At 32.1% G+C, this 22,136-nt stretch overlaps 1 protein-coding gene across 2 annotated transcripts in view; it reads left to right on the forward strand.

Annotated features, from left to right (window-relative positions):
- Positions 1-22,136, forward strand: part of LOC145286034 (band 7 protein AGAP004871-like) — a 139,422-nt gene that overhangs the window by 56,737 nt on the left and 60,549 nt on the right. The gene's annotated exons all lie outside the window — the stretch shown is intronic.

Below are 22,136 nucleotides of genomic sequence, written 5' to 3' on the forward strand. Positions count from 1 at the left end.
CTCCTGCCCCCAACTAATTCTGTTTATTTTTCACTAATAATAGGAACTTTTAAAAAATATTCAAATATATATTTTTTTTAATTCCCATTATTGAATGTATCAGCTTTGTTTGTGTTTGTTTGTGTGTGTGCTTAGACTCTCAGATAAATTATATGATATGTAATGTAGTATAAGTGTTTTCTTGAATCCACCAAAAATATGATTAATGACTATTTACATGATTCAAGTATTAGTGACTCTAGGAAATCTTTGATTTTATCCCACCTCCTTTCTATGATGGTGAAAATGCCACCATCCCCTCAATTAAAATATAAAAAGTCATTTTTCATTCATATCTAAAAATATATTTATTGTGATCTCAGAAGGACCATACATGCTTTACTTACAAATATTTTTTTTTAACCAATTCAGCTGTATATTATACAAACTATATTTACCTAGCATTGCTCTGGTGGAATTTTTAGGAAGATCTTTTTAAAATTCAAAACTCATGTATCCATTTTTAAAATTGTTCTTTGAAAGTTTGACTTCTTTTAAAATTTTCTCAACTATTAGGATAAATTATTCTGATATTAAAAAATATTTGGGAATTATTAAATTATATTAATTTGAATTAATCTTAAAAATATGTATTTCAATTAAATTTAAATAAAAATATATTAAATACTGAAATAATTTATTTATAGTTTTAATTTATTTTGATTTGATTTTTTAATTAAATAGACATTTTTGTTGAGTTTGTAGACAAAAAAAACAGTAAATTGATATTTGATTAAATGACAATTATTAAAAAGAATATCCAATTTTTAACTAATTACTCTTGGAATTTTTTTTATTTTATGTTTCATGATTTTAATATACCGTACTTTGAGGTCATTGTACCAAATAAAAAAAAGTGCTCTTTATATGCGTGGTTGCCAAAAGAGCACTTTTTGCTAGTTAGTATTACCATGGACTTGGCACAATTACCCCAAAGTACGGTACCTTTATTTTGAAACATCTTGTTTCGAATGCTTGGTTTTCTTTTAGTTAAAATACAGTTTTAATGTGTGTGTGTGTGTGTGTGTGTGTGTGTGTGTGTGTGTGTGTGTGTGTGTGTGTGTGTTTCGAGGAGTGTCTTTAATGTGTATGAATGTTGGTTGTAAATGTAAACCCAATCTTGTTTAAATGATTGAATTATGTTTTAAAAACTTTATGAATGTTTTAATTCGCCTTAATTATCAAGTCAGTATCACTTATTTAACTTTCAGCTTATCGCTCTCTATTTCTGTTGATTTAACTATTCAACCTTCATTGTAATAATTTCGTGAAAATCCGTCGCCTCTGTCAAAAGTTTTAAGCAGACATACAAGCATACATACATGCATACATTTAAACAGACAGGTGAGCTTTTTATATATAGGTTATATTAAACCCAATATATAGTAATGATTTAAAAAATTTAAAAATAAATGACTCATGAGCCACCATCGAGAATCAAAACCAAAGCGTTTAGCTTACAATTTACTTTTTCCTTTGATGTTAATGCCTGAGCTATGAAGATATGTTTGCTGTAAAGCTAAAAATTAAAACCTTAACGAATAACTATTACGTGACGCATGCATATTTGTAATGCCGTCATTCAACCTTCACTTGGCAAATTTCTTCTTTTTTTTTTTTAATTTTCACACTTTTGCACTGATTTTCCTCAGCTAAAACCCAAATATAAATTAACATGTCCATGCACGACCATGCAAATTTGTTTATATTAATAATAAAGCATAGGTTTGAATACCCTATATAATAATTTTTATTTCTGTAGTCCAAAAACTGACAGAAGTTTGGTAGGCAAATTTTTTTAAACAAATATATATATATATATATATATATATATATATATATATATATATATATGAGCAAACAGTTAATAAAATATGTTAAAAAACACTTTGAAATGAGTTAAAAACATATTTAATCTGAAAAGGAAACACTAGATAAATGGATAGTCCTCAATTCGCGGAGTTTCAAAGAAATACTCTCCTTCTCATCAAAGGGTAGGAATTAGCAAAATGCAGGATCGGATTTTGCATGCAGAAGTATTTGATGAAACAACAAGTAAGTCAAAGATCTTACTTGAAAACAAAATAAGTTAAGCAGAGGGAATATGGTAAAGAAAAAGGTGATTACACATGAATGGATAGTCTGGTGGAAGATAAAAAATCCAGTGACGGTAAAATCCAAATGTAAAACTTCAAGAAAGTTAAAAGAATTTCCATTTGTACAAGTAAAATCCAAAGACATCCCGTAATTGGAAGAAGATGGTCCATAATAATGCAAAGGCAGAAATCCATGGAATAATTCACAAACATGTGTACAAGGAAAAAAAATAATATTAATAAAAATAATATTAATAAAATAAATAAATAAATAAATATATATATATATATATATATATATATATATATATATATATATATATATATACAGTGATGATCATATTTATTGGCACGGTAAAATAAAAGTTAAATTTTGTCTAATAAATTCTAAAAAAGGGATTAAATTAAAGAAAATAACAAAGTATATTATGTATTTTTAACTGGCCTTTCCGATGCAGCAATCGGATTTTAGAAAAAATAAATAACAAAGGAACAACAAACATAATTGCAAAAAACCCTTGTTCAAAATTATTGGCACGATTTATTTAATAATCAATTGTATAGCCTTTGGCCTTGATTACCTTCCTCAGTCGCTTTTCATAGTTTACAACCAAGTTGTTGCACTCTTCAGTAGTAATTTTAGCCCACTCTTCCTGACAATAATCCTCCAATTGAATAAGATTCTTAGGCTTCCTTTGCATTAACCTCAATTTTAATGTTCTCCATAAATTTTCAATTGGATTAAGGTCTGGGCTTTGTGATGGCCACTCCAAAACATTAATATGATTGTCCTCAAGCCATTTCTTAGTCAGTTTAGCCGAATGCTTTGGGTCATTATCTTGCATGAACCACCAACGACGACCAAGTGAGAGCTCTTTAGCAGAGTCTTTCAGGTTTTCATCCAATATTTTAACATAATCTTCCTTTTTTATGCTACCTGTGACCTTAACAAGTCGCCCTGGTCCAGAGGCAGCAAAGGATCCCCAAAACATCAAACTGCCTCCACCGTGCTTCACTGTGGGTATGGTGTTCTTAGGCAGGAAAGCTTCGCCAGATTTTCTGTAAATATAAGACACTTTATTATGGCCAAATAACTCTATTTTCGTTTCGTCAGTCCATAGAACACGTTTCCAGAATGCAACATCTTTATCAATATGACGTTTTGCAAAGGCTAGCCTTGCTTTCAGGTGCATAGGCTTCAATAAGGGAGTCTTTCTCGGACGATATGCTTTTAAACCAGCTCTCTTCAAAACTCTACCAACTGTATGTCGAGATACATTCACTCCAGAGGTGCTCTGCTCATCAACAATCTCCCCAACAGAGATCCTTGGGTTTTGTTTTACTTGTCGAACAATTTTCCATTCATCTCTTGGGGAAAGAATCCTTTTTCTCCATCTACCCTCTAAACTCATAACGTGGCCTTGCGATTTGAACTTGTTTATTATGGCTCTAACAGTGGATTTGGGAAGGTTTAGCTTCTTTGAAATCTTATCATAGCCCTCCCCATTGGTATGGCATGCTACAACAAGCTTCCTGACGTCTTCGCTGTGTTCCTTAGTTTTAACCATGGCGATTGAAAATTATAATTTAGTCACTTATAATAGTTTAAATAAATCGCTATCTAAAAATTATCTGAAAAAAATTATTCACTGAATTAGCGTTAAACAAGCATAATATGGCTATAAAAAAGTTCAGAAAGCACGTAAACCGGAAATTGATTGATATTATACTGATACTAAAAGAAAAACAAAGCCGTGCCAATAATTTTGAACAAGGGTTTTTTGCAATTATGTTTGTTGTTCCTTTGTTATTTATTTTTTCTAAAATCCGATTGCTGCATCGGAAAGGCCAGTTAAAAATACATAATATACTTTGTTATTTTCTTTAATTTAATCCCTTTTTTAGAATTTATTAGACAAAATTTAACTTTTATTTTACCGTGCCAATAAATATGATCATCACTGTGTATATATATATATATATATATATATATATATATATATATATATATATATATATATGTATGTATATATATATGTATATATATATATATGTATACAAAGAGGTTTGTGTTTACTATAACCTTTTTACACAAATATCAATCATGTCGAATATCTGCATGAATATAGTAATAGTTAACTAAAGATGGTCATCCCATATGAAAACCAAAAAAAAACTAATAGGGAATTAATTAAAAGAAATGTTTAAAAGAATATGCAAATTAGCTAGATCTTCTGCAGATGAATGCAATTCCAGGGACCATATATAACAAAGTTGTATTTTCTTTCTAAATAAATAGAAAAAAGGGTTTTTAATATGAATATCAATACACAAAAAAAAAAAAAAATTTATAGGAGTATAGTTTTTTGGGGTTTTTTTAATAGTTTTATGAATGTGTGGAAACGGAAAATCTCTTTAATTTTTGAAAAAAAATAATTGAACTGTTGAAGTGTGAACATTTTATGCAATTGCAAAGATTTTAAAATAAAATTTAAGTAGTTCTTAAAAGCTGGAAGTGAATGCATTCTAGTGGAATTTTATTTTTTAAATAAATTGTAAACAGATTTTGAAAAGTTTAAGTTGTTTAGTAGCATTAATTCATGTTTAATTTTTTATTTTAGTGAATATTTCATTAATATTAAATTTAAAAAAATATTTGAAATACAAAAATACAGGGAAATTTGCTTATTATAATCGCTTTGGAGTTGGTGGGCTTCTTATAATGATAAATAGTGGAAAACATTAAGCAAATAAAATTTTAAAATTTATTATAAACAAATTTTAAAATTTTATCCGACCATTGGGCTAGGATCAAAGTGTAGTATTTTCTAGTTTTAAATGAGAAATGCTCCCAAGCGTGACCTTCTCCTTTCAGAGAGCAATGGGTTTATTGTCTTTTCCCTGCGACACTCTCATATGTGAGTGAGTTCTGACGGAAATGTACGAATATGATTGTCCCCATCCAAAGTTTTCCTTCTTCAGAAGTTTCATTTTCCAAGATGAGTTCAAATACTTTTCTAATCGTGTTTACAAACTAGTTGCTATATATATATATATATATATATACTAGCAAAAGTACCCGTCGTTGACTGGGTTCAAAAACAGCCTACAAAAAATGGACTCTGATTTATGAAAGTATGATAGGTTATGAAAAGGAAGAGATAGCTTCGAATTTGGGGGTATCAAAACCAAAGCAAAATATGATGAAAGTAAAAATAAAATAGATAAACCCCATAATTTATTATACCATACCTGTTCACACTGAAACACTTATCACAATATTCTGTAGATCTATATTAAAAAACCTTGTTAAACTTTGTGACATATTTCCATTCTATGGAGGTCAGGCATGAATGAACACCCCATAATTTTATTATACCATATTTCCTCAAACTGAAACATAATTATCAAAGTATACTTACGCAGATAGATATGAAAAGTCTTTATTAAAGTTTGTGCCTATTTCCATTCTATGGAGGCCAGGCGCGAGCGCACACCCCCACAATTTTATTATACCATCCCTATTTAAGTTAAAACATACTCATCAAAGTATTATTATGTACATCTATATCAAAAACACTTGTAAACGTTTTTTTTTTTGTTTTTTTTTTCCATACTTTGTGGACCAGGCGCGTACGCAGACCCCACAATTTTAATGAATCATCATTATGCCAGATCAAACATACCCATTCCTGTGTCTCGATACATCTTCTATCATTATATGTGATCAGTTTTCTATAATAGTCAACCATATAGGAGCCTATTCGTGACCAGACACACACATTTATGCTGACGACACTACCATTTATGGTACCACATCTAAAACAGTAAACGAGCAAGTACTCTCCAATTCTCTCTCCTCTGATCTTGAGCATGTAGTACAATGGGGAAAGGAGTGGCTGGTTACTTTTAATGCATCTAAAACCAAGCTTCTCTCTTTACATCATCAACATTTTAATCCACATTTGTCATCAATTGAAATGAATGGCTCTCGTCTTCAGGAGGCCTCAAGTTTTGACAAGCTTCTGGGCTTGACCATTACTCCTGATCTTAAATGGAACACGTATATCAAATCTGTTGCCAAGGCCGCTGGAAAAATGGTGGGATCTTTCTATCGATCCAGTAGATATCTCACTGCTGATGCTATTCTCTATCTATATAAGAGCCAGGTACGTCCAAGGATGGAATACTGTTGCCACATCTGGGCAGGAGCTGCTAGAAAGGACTTGTCCTGCCTTGATAGAGTTCAAAATAGACTTCGTAGCCTCGTAGGAGATGTCCTTTTCTCCTCCTTACAACCTCTATCTCACAGAAGAGATGTTGCGAGTTTGTCTCTGATGTATCGTTATTTTCATGGAAAGTGTTCAACTGAGCTTCAATCTATGGTCCCCCCTCGCCAAACTTTCACAAGAAACACTCGTCTAGCTGTAAACACTATCAATAATTTCCCCCACTCTTTATCTGTGCCTAAACCTAAACATAGATTCCATGAACAAAGCTTCTTTCTTAGAACTGCACGCCTGTGGAATTGTCTTCCGTTTTCCTGCTTTCCGGCTGACTACAATATGGTTGTGTTCAAGTCTAAGGTAAATAAGTTCTTGATGAGCCGTTCCATATAAGTTATTAAATTTACCAAATTTTCATTACTAATGATTACTATATTGACCAACTTCTACTTATCCTTGAGTGGCCTCTGGGCCTTGATAATGTGGTGATGCCTTTGTAAAAAAAAAAAAAAAAAAAAAAAAACACACAGACGTTCAGCTTTATATATATAATGTACATAATTCTAATTATTTTATTTATTAACAAAGTTCTGTATCTTGTAACAATCTGTTATATCTAATTAAAATCTGAGTTGAAACGTTTTTAATGGAAGACGTAGGTGTCCAGCCCCCTCTTAGAGGTGGCATCTTAGCATTAATTAGTGGAGGGTTTTATACTTTTTTCATGGATCGTGAAAACCATGTAGATGAGAAGAATATAAGGAGAATGTTAACCTTGATAAGGAAAAGCAATAGAAGCAATTGTAACAAGAAAGGGTTGTTGAGTAGACATCCATCTTGTCAGCCTCGTTTAAAAAAAAAAGAGTTTCTTTTAGATTGGTTGCACACTTCAACATTTAAAAATTATTCATAACATTTCACCATCATGGAGGTTTGTTCTGCACAAAATAACAAATCAGAGACGATGTTGCAACATTATTCTTATTTGATTATATTCAACTGAATCCTTCCTACAGGATTTTAGGACGAGGTTCAAGAAAAAAAAAGAAGAATCTCAAATGAAACTTTCCAAGTCATTTTCAACATTTTTAACTATTTATTTTAAAGAAACTACACTATTGTTACACATTCATTTTGTTTACTTTTCAGTAAGAAAAAATATGTAGAAAAATATTTGTAAATCCTGTTTGATAAAATTATATTCTTGATTATAAGCTTTGAATAAATGAATAAATACGGTTTGAGTTTAGTTATGATGAAATGGGTGTTCCATTCTTTTCCCAGAGGCAGTCATTGTTTGAGCCATCGGTCAATATCATGTCACTACTTTGCTTCTTTTATCTTTATTATTATTTATTATGCTTTGTAACATTCATGTATTAATCACTAGCACCACTCTCACTCAGTACAACGTCTCATCTTCCTTTAAAACTAACACATAATGATTCAGATCAATCATATCTGATTTAGATATTGATGTTATAACATCAATAGTTATTGATTTGACCTATCTTTTATGTGAGATATCTTGTCTTTCCTAAAAAATATTGTATATAAAACCTGAACGAGTTGACCTTCGTTTTTGTTATTCATTTGAAGAAAGATGTTTTTCTTGTTTTGTTTTTTTATTTTGCTTTGAGTCTAAAAACATTTACTTTCTCATTTTATATTCTCACAAAACCTCAAAATACACTTACTTGTCCAATGAAACCGGCCTTTATAAAGATGGAATATGTCAACGCTTATTGCTATATAGATATTCTACATGATTTATACTTGCGTAATATTTGCCTAAAAAGGTTATATATTGTAAACCCAAACCTCTTTCTATATATATTTGTTTAAAAAATTTTGCCTACTAAACTTCTCTGTCAGTTTTTGGTCTACAGATATGAAACTTAATATGTGGGGTATCTGAACCCATGTGAAACTTTATATTTGGGTTTTAAATGGGGAAAATCAGTGCAAAAGTGTTAAAATTAAAAAATGGAATTTGTCAGGTGAAAGTTGAACGACGGCATTACAAATATGCATGTGTAACGTAGTTCATGTCTTCATAGCTTAGGCATTAACGTCAAAGGAAAAAGTAAATCATAGGCTAAACATTTTGGTTTCGATTCTCAGTGATAACGCACAAATCATTTAGGTTTTTTTTGTTTGTTTTTATTTTTAATTTTTAAATTATTACTATATATTGGGTTTGATATAATAAATATGAAATCTGCATTAATCAAAATATCATATTTAAGCATATTTTATGACCGGACAATGCTGAGTAGCCAGCTAGTATCTATCTATCTATATATATATATATATATATATATATATATATATATGTACACACACACTCTCTTTCTTTATATATATATATATATATATATATATATATATATATATATATATATATATATATATATATATATATATATATATATAAAGAGAGAGAGTTATCTTCTTTTTTTTTTTTATAGGATTGGCTTCTGTGGAAAGCAACTATTTATTAAGTCACCCAATGAGAACTTCTGGTTTTAACTGACCATTTTCAGAAACATTAGCATGTCCAGTGTCACGACCATACAAATTTGTTTATATTAATAAAAATATATCTTGCTCTATTTTATTGAGCACTCTTAATAACCTCGTTAAATTCATTAGTTATCACTCTTGAATACCTTTAACCTGGTATATATATATATATATATATTTATATATATAAAAGCATGTCTGTGTACTAGAACGTTTCCATCCTAATTCTATGCAATTACGCACAATGTAGTAACTATACAACTATACATAAAAAATTAAGCATAATAGTTAAATGAAATCAAAAATCTAATAAGAAATCATAAAAAATGAATAATTAATTAATGAAGGCTTGTTTATTAAAGGAATATGCAAATTAGTTAGCCTTCATAAATTCATATCCATGAATTAGTATATTAAGTTTGTTTTAATAATTTATAAGCATAAAAAGTAGGCTTTTAATATCAATGTCAGAGCGAGAAAAAAAAACTCAATTTTACATATAGGTTAGAAAATAGGGCATTACTGCTTGAGTAACACATTCAGTAAAACTTTGAAAAATTGAAATAAATAAAATCTAAATTGTTTGAGGCATTATTTAATAAAAAGGATTATGCTAAATATAAAAGAATACTACATTTTCCAAAGTTCTTCAAATTTCAGAATACTTACATTGTTTTTAGTAATATTAGTTATATCTACCTTGTGTTTTACTTTCCTGTTTTGTATTCTTTATTTTCTACCCCGTTTGTTGCTTGCTGGTTTTTACGAAAATATAATTATCAATAACTATCAATACGCATTTAGTGATTGATCAATCAAACTAAATTGTTATCAAACTAAAAACTAATTTTGTTCTTTATCTCTATTTCTAAAATTATTCAATGTAGGTAACTGTCCAATCTTTCAGGCCACGAGAATTTGCTAATAAATTATTTTTTAAATGCTGAATTACTTTTTTTATTTCATTTCAAATTCCTTTCATATTTCAAAAGATCATTAAATCATTAATTTTTTTTAACTAATTACAAAAGATTAGAATGACAGAAGGCAAAATCAATTCTGATGAATTTAGTTTCATAATTAAATTATTTTTATTTTAAATATTATTTTGATGTTTTTTGTATTTTATACTATTGCAATTTGGATTTCAACAAATATGTAAGCAATATTAAATGAAAAGTAAATTTCAAAGTAACAGCATAGGATATTTTCAGAATTTTATTAATATAGAAATTGGTTTTAACGTTAATATTTAAAAATAGAAATAATAAATGCATGTCTTTTTTATTATCAAATTTAATAATTTGCATTTGATTTTGTAAATTGCAAAGGTGCAGTGTAAAATGTTGCTGTGATTATCATGAAAAAAATCTCAAGCAAATATTGTACACGAAAAGACAAAAGTATAAAAGAAATTAGATGCCATTAGTTGAACATTTTTTTCAAACCAATATTGAATGGATTATCATTTATGATAGTATTCATAATTGGTCACCATCTCCAAGTTCATATTTTATGGCCACTCCTCATAACGATCCTTCTACAGTTGTTTTTGATAAAGTTTATTCAATTAGATCACCCTTTAATGGTCAGTTTTATTTGCAGCTGAGAAAAACGATCAGTTTGAGTACAGTTAAATGTCAAAATGAGATTAAGGCATTAAGCTTCCAATGGATCATGCTGAGAGCATTAGTGATTCTTTTGTTAAATCCATTAGTGATTTGTCATTATTTTATGTATTTTTTGTGGTTCTCTGCACTTACATTGTTTTCTATACGATATAGAATATTCTATACAATATATACATCTCTTTTGATAATATTGAAATAAAAATATGTTGTACTAGCTAACTGCTGAGTATAATTTTGTGAATCACTCAATATTCATTGGCTTATTTTACTGGTCCTCTAAAGGTGGTCAAATTTTATTCATTGATTTATTTTCTTGTTTCATATATTCACCCAACTTTGGTTGAGATCTGGTAGCAGTCTGCAAGGATGAACATCATTCTTGACAGTTTCAAAAACGTTTTGAGGTTAAACACTTGACCTCTCCATTGTTCTCGTCTTGTAGTTAACTGAAAATTATTTTCATGTTTCAAATGATATAGAGATAATTTTAATGATGACAACATAATTCAAAACAATGTTTATGCACATTAATCCAAACCAAACATAATTGTATTGCTGAAGTTTTTTTTTTTGTTTTTTGTTTTTTTTATTCAATTTTCACCCCAAACAAGTGCCACTTTGAAGCAGGGGGCTACTATCAGGGACTTAATTAGCAGGGCCATTATGAAGGGAGATGAGTAGAAAGATGTTTGTTCACATTACACTTGAACTTCTGCATATCAGTACAGTTGGGAAAGCAGAATCTCGGAAGGGAGTTCCAAAGACCTGCAGTTCTGGGGAAGAAACTATTGGAGTAAAAGGCTTTCTTGCATCTAGGGATCTCTACTGTAAAGGGATGAGACTTACTAGCTTGTCGGGTTTGTCGGGGGTAGTTACGTCGTGGAGGTACAAGTGTTTGCAGTTCGTCAGAGCATTCACCATTAAAGTATTTGTAGAACAGGCAGAGGGATGCAACATCTCGTCGATGGGACAGAGACTGAAGCCTAGATGACAGTTCAGGACCTATCAGGTTGGCGACTCTCTTTTGAACCCTATCCAGGAGCGAGAGACAAGCAGCAGATGCACCAGCCCAGATGTGACAACAGTACTCCATACATGGGCGAATGGTGGCCTTATAGAGGTACAGGATACTGTCAGGCGTAAGTAGTTTTCTAGCACGGTAGAGGGAGCCAACCTTCCTTGCAGCAGCCTTGGCAATGCTCTCAATGTATCTATTCCAGTTCATATTCCCTGTAAACATTAGGCCGAGGAGTTTAAAAGAAGTACTTTCAGGCAATGTGTTCTTGGCCATTGCTATTGGTGGTAGAGCTTGTTTCTTGTAGTTATTGAAGGAAACAAGCTTAGTCTTAGCAGCATTGAATGTGACCATCCATTTTTGTCCCCATTCCACTACAGATTGGAGGTCATCCTCTAGTGTTTCTGCCATTTCCTTGGATATGTGTTCATTTGTTTTCCCCTCATATCTGTTATAGAGAGCGGTGTCATCGGCAAATATACCCATCTCCGAAACAATTTTATCAGGGAGGTCATTTATGAATATCAGGAATAATAGAGGTCCAAGGATAGACCCCTGAGGTACTCCCGCATTTATGTCATATTGTTTAGATGTACGACCGTCGAGAACAACTTGGATTTTTGTCTTACTTAAGAAGGATTTAATTGCATTATGAATTCTTCCAGTGATTCCATATGATCTAATTTGCCTTAGAAGACCATCATGCCATACCCTGTCAAACGCCTTAGATATATCAAGGGCTACCACTCTACCCTTTATTATTAAGATGAATGAAAAGTGATTTGTACATATGGAATGAGTATAAGTATGTAAAATTACAAATATGCATGTGTAAGTCTGCATAGTGAAAAAGTTATGAATGTCACTGAAAACTGCTAAAAAAGTTCAAATGTGGTTGTCTATTATCACTAATACAGGATCAGAGTTCTTGATGAGTGAAGGAAGAGGCACTTTTTTTTTTTTTTTTTTTTTTTTTTTTTTTTTTACAAAGGCGTCACCACATTATCAAGGCCCAGAGGCCACTCAAGGATAAGGGTTAAAGAGTGTACAGTAGAAATTGGTCAATATAGTAATCATCAGTAATGAAAATTTGATAAATTTAATAACTTATATGGAACGGCTCATCAAGAACTTATTTACTTTAGACTTGAACACAAACCATATTGTAGTCAGCCGGAAAGCAGGAAAACGGAAGACAATTCCACAGGCGTGCAGTTCTAAGAAAGAAGCTTTGTTCATGGAATCTACGTTTAGGTTTAGGCACAGATAAAGAGTGGGGGAAATTATTGATAGTGTTTACAGCTAGACGAGTGTTTCTTGTGAAAGTTTGGCGAGGGGGGACCATAGATTGAAGCTCAGTTGAACACTTTCCATGAAAATAACGATACATCAGAGACAAACTCGCAACATCTCTTCTGTGAGATAGAGGTTGCAAGGAGGAGAAAAGGACATCTCCTACGAAGCTGCAATAAGAGTCACCTTTCAGTTTGTTGATCAGGTCATTAAGTTCACAGGCAGGCCATTTTGTTAGCAGATATTTTCTGCCGTGTGGACATCATTTGAAAATTCTTTACTTTATATTTAGACAACTCTTTATTGGTGAGAAGATTTTTGTAAAATCCAAAGCTTTTTCTTTTATGCATTAGAACTTGAGCTTGGGGAGTATGTTTTTTGATATTCTAGTATCCTTTATTTTATATTGGATGGGATGTTGGCATCCTCTAATTTTGTGTCCTACATGACCAGTGTCATAACAGACCATTTGTCCTCATTTCAGAACAAGTATCTGTGCTTAATTGAGGGTTATTTTGAGCTTACTCGCATGGTTTGTATGGTCTCGTCTAATTGCTTGCTTCTGAGTGTTCCTGGACTTGTCAACCTTTCTACAATTTAGGACATTCATACATCTGTAACAGTTTATCATCATATCAGTGTAATCTATTCATCCTTAAGATAGCTGCTATGATGCTGGGCAAGTGTAGTGCTTTCAGCAAATCCTCTAACCTGATTTATTAGGTTCGGCCAAATTTCATGTTACAAATCCATCTGATCATGGATCTGTCATTGTGATGCAGATAGGCGAGAGTGGGATGACTGAAGGCTAAGCACTAATTTACATACATTGTACAAGAAAGAAGAGCCACTCCTGTATGTCCACCTTATACAGTAACTCTGTGAACTCTGTCAAAGGCTTTTTCCAGATCCACAAATGTCATGTAAAATCTCTTGGCTGTAGTTAATGAATGATGAATATGGCATCGATTGTGCCCCTGCCAGGTACAAAACCAAACTGCTATCTGATGTTGTCTGCTGCATGTTCAATCACTTTCATTCCTATTGCATTGCCATCTTTTGCTTCACTTTTTTGGCAACCCGCTGTTGTTTGTGTGCCCAATATTCAATGCTAATGCAATTAAACTGTCATTTTGAGGACAAAAAAACTACTTGAATGCAATACACATTTCACTCTGCTACTACTTGCTCTCTGATGCTCCCCTCTACAATCAGCAACTTCTACAGCTTCTTGCCACTTCAGCTCATTCTTGCAACTTCCAGCAACACTAGCAGTCTTCAGCTCACACCTCATCATGTACAAAGGGCAGTAGTGAAGTTATGCTCACTTCAAACTCAAGACTTTGCTTCTTCTCTACATGGTGGGATGACCAACTGATGTTAACCTCATCACCTACTTCCTATGTGAGATTTCTGCAGCCATTCATATTCATCTTTTAGGAGAATACCTGGCAAAGATGTATATGTCACATTGCTCTTTGGAGGAGATGGATTATTTTTGGCAAAGAAAGCAGGTGAACATTTGTGTAAGAGTCAGGAAATTCTGATACTTTCTTCACATTGCTGCTCTTGATAGAAACTGGTTCTCGAACTTCTCCTTCATCAGCTGGTGTTGTATGCTGAAAGATTGAGATGCTGGTACCATGGAATGACGATGTCGCAGTGGTAGATGATGGATTGTGATCTATATTGTCCATCGCACTCGTACAGAAGAGACCTTTCCTCAATTTGAGGGGACAAACCACGCCTTCCTTAACATATCTACTTACAACTGAATCTCCCAGCGAGGCTGATATGTCAAGCACTCGATCATATGGGATACTAAGACCATGGTCATGCAGCATTTCCACGAGATGTCTTTTTCTGGTCTTAGAATGAACAGACATCCCAAATGTAGACTGAAAGTGGAGTCTCTCTATCTCTAGAATGCCTTTATGTGGTAGCACCTTCTTTGTACATGGCAAAGTAGTTGCATTGAAGGAGTTGAGCCATTTCCAGGTTAGTTGTAGTTGCTCCAAACCTGAGCTGTGACTTGATATCTGCCCCATGCTCAATCATACAGATGAAGCAAAGCTGAGGGCAAGGAATCGTACACTGAATTCTCATACGGACTGCCTTCAAACTTACACTTGTGTTCCACCATGTGCTTACGCAGTATCTTAGCAGCTTTCACAAGGATGATTGTATCAGTGTAGGAAGATGCTTCTGACAACACTTGGCCAATGTCTTTGTCAAATGCTAGGAGTACATCTCGACCTTTCTTGTAGGCTACAAGTCCAGGTGTCTTTGACAGCAGCCTTTCTTTCAGCCTAGTCAAGTTCTCATCAGGTATGTCTGTCCCAAACTGCTCAAGTCGCTCCTTGTATAGACTAACCAGTTCATCAAGTCGAACTCTGGCTAGCTCATCAGTGCTGTATCTTTTTTCAATGACATAGGTCAGGAGTTCCGAGAATACCAAAGGAATAAAATCCTTTTCTTGGGATGACTCGAGTGTTTCTTTGTTCTTTTGAGCAATGTATGCTCGCTCTCTGTTATACAGAGCAGCCAAGCAAGAGCAATGGTATTTCAGTTATAGCACCACCATGTCTCCACGACTCAACAGAGCCAGTATTCTACCATCATTGAGATTACAGGCACATTCATTGAGCCTCTCATCCAGTTGTATGGTCATGGCTTGCTGCAGCTCTGATATTGGTTCCTCCTTTTCACAAAGGAAACACTGTTCCATGTCCATACTAGTTCTTAGCATTTTTGTGCAAGTTTCATCAGGACTGTTCTGAATTTTAGCTGCTCTTTTAGTTGCACGTTCAAACTTGCTGTTGTTGAACATTAGACGACATGCTTGATGGTACTTTGCACTGTTTCGTCTCTATGTGTCCTCAATGCCACCTCCATAATCTAGTCGAGATGGGTCTACTTTCATTGGTAATAGGTTGATTGCCTGAAATTGTGGTACGTTTGTGGCTAGTATGGAATAGCCATCAGAACTACACTCATATCGTGTAGGAGAAAACTTCAACTCCTCTCTCCTTTGTGTGATGTCCATTCTCATTCCAAACAAATTTCAACCTTGTGTGATATCCATTCGCATTCCAAACAAATTTCAACCTTGTGTGATGTCCATTTTCATTCCAAACAAATTTCAACCTTGTGTGATGTCCATTCTCATTCTAAACAAATTTAAACCTTGTGTGATGTCCATTCTCATTCCAAACAAATTTCAACCTTGTGTGATGTCCATTCTCATTCCAAACAAATTTTAACCTTGTGAGATGTCCATTCTCATTCCAAACAAATTTCAACCTTGTGAGATGTCCATTCTCATTCCAAACAAATTTCAACCTTGTGTGATGTCCATTCTCATTCCAAACAAATTTCAACCTTGTGAGATGTCCATTCTCATTCCAAACAAATTTCAACCTTGTGAGATGTCCATTCTCATTCCAAACAAATTTCAACCTTGTGAGATGTCCATTCTCATTCCAAACAAATTTTAACCTTGTGTGATGTCCATTCTCATTCCAAACAAATTTCAACCTTGTGTGACATCCATTCTCATTCCAAACAAATTTTAACCTTGTGTGATGTCCATTCTCATTCCAAACAAATTTCAACCTTGTGTGATGTCCATTCTCATTCCAAACAAATTTTAACCTTGTGAGATGTCCATTCTCATTCCAAACAAATTTCAACCTTGTGTGATATCCATTCTCATTCCAAACAAATTTTAACCTTGTGTGATGTCCATTCTCATTCCAAACAAATTTCAACCTTGTGTGATGTCCATTCTCATTCCAAACAAATTTCAATCTTGTGTGATGTCCATTCTCATTCCAAACAAATTTTAACCTTGTGTGATGTCCATTCTCATTCCAAACAAATTTCAACATTGTGTGATGTCCATTCTCATTCTAAACAAATTTCAACCTTGTGTGATGTCCATTCTCATTCCAAACAAATTTCAACCTTGTGAGATATCCATTCTCATTCCAAACAAATTTCAACCTTGTGTGATGTCCATTCTCATTCCAAACAAATTTCAACCTTGTGAGATGTCCATTCTCATTCCAAACAAATTTCAACCTTGTGTGATGTCCATTCTCATTCCAAACAAATTTCAACCTTGTGTGATGTCCATTCTCATTCCAAACAAATTTCAACCTTGTGTGATGTCCATTCTCATTCCAAACAAATTTCAACATTGTGTGATGTCCATTCTCATTCCAAACAAATTTCAACCTTGTGAGATGTCCATTCTCATTCCAAACAAATTTCAACCTTGTGAGATGTCCATTCTCATTCCAAACAAATTTCAACCTTGTGAAATGTCCATTCTCATTCCAAACAAATTTCAACCTTGTGAGATGTCCATTCTCATTCCAAACAAATTTCAACCTTGTGAGATGTCCATTCTCATTCCAAACAAATTTCAACCTTGTGAGATGTCCATTCTCATTCCAAACAAATTTCAACCTTGTGAGATATCCATTCTCATTCCAAACAAATTTCAACCTTGTGTGATATCCATTCTCATTCCAAACAAATTTCAACCTTGTGTGATGTCAATTCTCATTCCAAACAAATTTCAACCTTGTGTGATATCCATTCTCATTCCAAACAAATTTCAACCTTGTGTGATGTCCATTCTCATTCCAAACAAATTTCAACCTTGTGTGATGTCCATTCTCATTCCAAACAAATTTCAACCTTGTGTGATGTCCATTCTCATTCCAAACAAATTTCAACATTGTGTGATGTCCATTCTCATTCCAAACAAATTTCAACCTTGTGAGATGTCCATTCTTATTCCAAACAAATTTCAACCTTGTGAGATGTCCATTCTCATTCCAAACAAATTTCAACCTTGTGAAATGTCCATTCTCATTCCAAACAAATTTCAACCTTGTGAGATGTCCATTCTCATTCCAAACAAATTTCAACCTTGTGAAATGTCCATTCTCATTCCAAACAAATTTCAACATTGTGTGATGTCCATTCTCATTCCAAACAAATTTCAACCTTGTGAGATGTCCATTCTTATTCCAAACAAATTTCAACCTTGTGAGATGTCCATTCTCATTCCAAATAATCCTGAATCATGATTTCCATATGATTCACAGTTTTCTGTGGCTTAATAAAACACGATATGCTATCATCTTTAATCAATTATCTGTGTTTGTCACTATCATCTCTTTGCTATTGCGGTTAGCTCTTTGCCTTGTGTCTACTTTCAGTGCTTATTCAAATTGGCGCTTTTTTTATTGTTGCAGAGGGTCGACAGGTGAAGGTGCCAATTGACCGGACAACTAAGAAAGTAGGGTGCTTATTCAAATTGGTACTTATGGCGGCAATTAAAAGTAAAGAAAATACAGAAAAGTTTGTATGATGTATGCACTTTTTACAGAATGAAGATGTCATATTCCAAAAATCACGTCATTTGATTATTAATTAAATTTTAGTAGTAAAATCGCTAAATTTGTAAATTTTGATTTTCACTATTTTAAAAAACTAATTGATCAATTTACATAATTTTTGGAAAATGATATCTTCATTCTATAATGAGTAAATACATTATATAAACTTTTCTGCATTTTCTTTTAATTACTGCTTAAGTACTAATTTGAGTAAGCACCCTACTTTCTTAGTTGTACAGTCGATTGGCACCTTCACCTTTTGACCCCCCTGCAACAATAACAAAAGCAATCATGAGGTGCACCAAAACGGGTTCAATTCCAGTGGAGTATTTTTGGGGGCAAGGGTGTTCAACCACAAACATCTGTAATAATAATATTGATTTAATTTGTTTTATTTATTTTTGTAAAATTATTGTTTGTTTTTCAGTTAAATTAATTTATTCTTCATTATTTGTTGGTTTTGATTTAGAAAAATATTGTTTGATTTGAGTTTTAAAAAATAATGTCCGTTTAGATCGAAAAACTATCTTTTGATTTTAAGTTGATTGTTTCATTATTGTTTGTTGCCTAAATTCATATTTCGTGTTTTACGACATTTGTCTTCTGCTTCAAACGTATGTTATTTTACATACATATTTTTTTTTTTATTTATATTGAATAAAATTCAGTTTTACAACAAATTGAATCGTTCCTTTGTTCTTCTTTTTAAATGTAATTTATGAGTAAATAATGAACGTATTTTAGTCTTTAAAATTTATGAAACAGCGAAATGTGTAATTACCTTTACGCATAAACACAACTTTGCCGTTTTAAATTCTTTTTTATTTTTAAATTAATATTGAGTAAAAATCATTGTGCTCCTTATTTTGCTGTTTTAATGCAATTTTAAAATTTTCTGATACTTTTTGTAAAAATTTTTTATTTATTACTGACAGTCTAACTGTTTGACAGATCTTGCTTGCTAGGACCTCAATGATGACGTTATTTTACAGCTAACAGGCGTTAATGACATGTATTATGAAGGTCATGATTAAACGCATTTACCTCACTACCGAATTCCCCTTTACACATTATTTACAAATTCCAAATGGAGTCAAGCCATTAAAATAAAATTACTTAAAAAATTTTTGTTAAGTAAAATGACGTTTAAGTAATTAACTTCATGGTGTTGTTTCATAATTTATAGTTGATAAGTTTAAAGAAAGCGTATTTAGAATAATCTGGCGGGCAGCGTTTTATAGTGCATAATATGTTGTGTAGTACAGGTTCATATTGGATAGATGACAGGGAGTTCATATATAACGGGACTTATGTAATGCAGAGGTAACGATTCTGATGATGAGGGAGACATTTATACAGTTCTTATATTTCTTGGGGACTTCATATCAATAGTTCTTATAACACAGATAGAATAATAATGACATTTATATCAGACAGGGAATTGTTCTTCTTAACACATATTGAGGAGAGGAGATACATAATCTTCGAAAGGTTACACAAAGTTCATTATAAGATGATAAACACAATTACCTTTCGTTCGTGATGAATGACAACACGAGAGAACACGTACAAAACATAATGATGACTTCTTTATTCATCTGATCGGCCGGTCGATGACGTCAGGAATTCAAATTTGGATCTACATAGTCTAAATGTTCTCCCTTCGCTTCTAAGGGATAAACTGACCAACACTGTTTCTCAACTCTCTGCCTGACTAATCCTATATTGAGAATCTCCCTTTGTCTTTGACGTCAGAAGTGTGTTTTTCAAACGTGACTAATTTCACGTGGCTTTACATATGTTTGTCCAATCACACCTCTGGCAAACAAAAGAATCCTCAATTCTAATCTAACCTATCTTTAAACAATATAATTTATTTTGCATTGTTCATTCTTTTACTAACATATTTAATATTCAGATTTCTAAAAGAATTAACAATAGATTTAATTTCTAACATTCCATTTCTTAACTTTGCCTAAAGGGTTCGATTCTAGGCTCCTAATCTCATTTTCACTTATCTAATATTCTTATTTACATGGAAAGGGGACATCCCTTTTCCATGTAACAAATACAGGGCTTTATATCTCGAAAAGTACTTGTATCCGCTAAATATAAATGAGATTTTATTAATCAGTATAGTCGAAAACCTATAAAAGAAGACATTTTTAACTTTGTATGATGAACAAACTTCCTCGGGTATCATTAATTAATCTGAATTTGAAATAATTCCAATATTTTATATCACTCTATAGATTTGCATAGCGAAATTTAAAAAAAAAATTTACTGATAGTTTAAAATTAAGCGGACTAAATAAACTATTTAGCCATGTATTTATAATGTTTGATTTGACGATTAAGTGAAAGGCTTATTTCTTTTTTCATAAGCGATATATATATATATATATATATATATATATATATATATATATATATATATATAACTACAACTATCAATACAGCGGTAAATAATAAATGTTTACCCCATATAATCATAGGTAAACTTCAATTTAATATAAATATTAATATTTATATATTAATGAATTAATCCCAACCAAATAAAAAAGCTCAATACAAGCACACTCCAAAGTTGAGCTTTAGTAGGTATTTTATCGTGGGAAGTGTTAGATCAGTATAACATAAAATATCTTACCGCAAGGAGTCCAGTCTACACCTTGGGTACGTAGCAGCTCATGAGGAAAGAAACGTAACACTTATGAACAAATAAGGAAACATTTCACAGTTACATAACAATATACGTTTATTAAAAGACATGCACACACGCGTAACTACAATTCAAACATAATAGATGAAAATTAGAAGTCCAAATATGATAATCGATGAATGGGCATGTGGTTCATCTTGCCATTTTTAAGTCACTGTCTTTTCCCTCCACTGTCCACTTCCGGTCCTTCATCTTACGAGAAATCACGAGAAATTAAAGTTTAGGATTAACGGACAAAGGGAGGCGACTTTGCCCAAAGAAGCAAAGGGTTACTCCCCTTTACATTATAAATTTGTTCGATCCCAACAGTTGGGGAAAATAAAAGAATTTAAAACTGTAAATTAAAATTTACTGTTTTAAATTTATTATTCGACAGAATACTCCAAAAACAATTTCAAATTCATTATTATGCAGAGTTTCAAAGAATACCACTGTTGCTATTCTTTTCATCAGAGGACAGTAAGGAATTAGCACATTGAAACTCCACGGAATAAAGACTTTGAAAATTGTTTTTGGAGTATTCTGTTGAATAATAAATTTAATTGTAAATTTTGATTTGCAGTTTTAAATTCTTTTATTTTACCCTATATATATATAGTTAAGCAACAATGAGGATGGCCAGTACCAGATGGGTGACCATTTTGGGAATGCTAGGCGTTGTATGTGTTGAAAACAATTCCTGCATCTAGTATCATATCTGGTCCACCAGGTGAATTAACAAGAAATTGCCTAAAGAAATTATCGTATTTTTAGCGAAATGCGCAGTTATTTATCGATTCTTCAAAGCATTTTCTATTTAATGATATATTAGTAATATTAAGCTCACTAAAAGAAAATTATTCATTTATTTTTCAAATATTTAAAAGTAGTGTTTTCACAAAAATAATGGAATATATATATATATATATATATATATATATATATATATATATATATAATCTGAAAGATAATTATTATTAACATATTCAACAAATTTCACACTTCAAAACACAAAAGATGAAAAATTATACACATTCAAAATTCGGGTTTTCAACCTTAAAATCTGATACGTGCACAGTTGGTTTTTATTTTTTTTTTTTGATCTACAATTCTCGCCTTTTCCACAATACAATATATTTTGCTCAGTTTCGGCTAATTATTTTAAGCATATTTGTACCCATAAATAAAGAAGGGG

The sequence above is a fragment of the Euprymna scolopes genome, chromosome 10 (genome assembly GCF_053919585.1).
Source record: "Euprymna scolopes isolate OS-2025 chromosome 10, ASM5391958v1, whole genome shotgun sequence".
In the NCBI taxonomy this organism is placed as follows: domain Eukaryota; kingdom Metazoa; phylum Mollusca; class Cephalopoda; order Sepiida; family Sepiolidae; genus Euprymna; species Euprymna scolopes.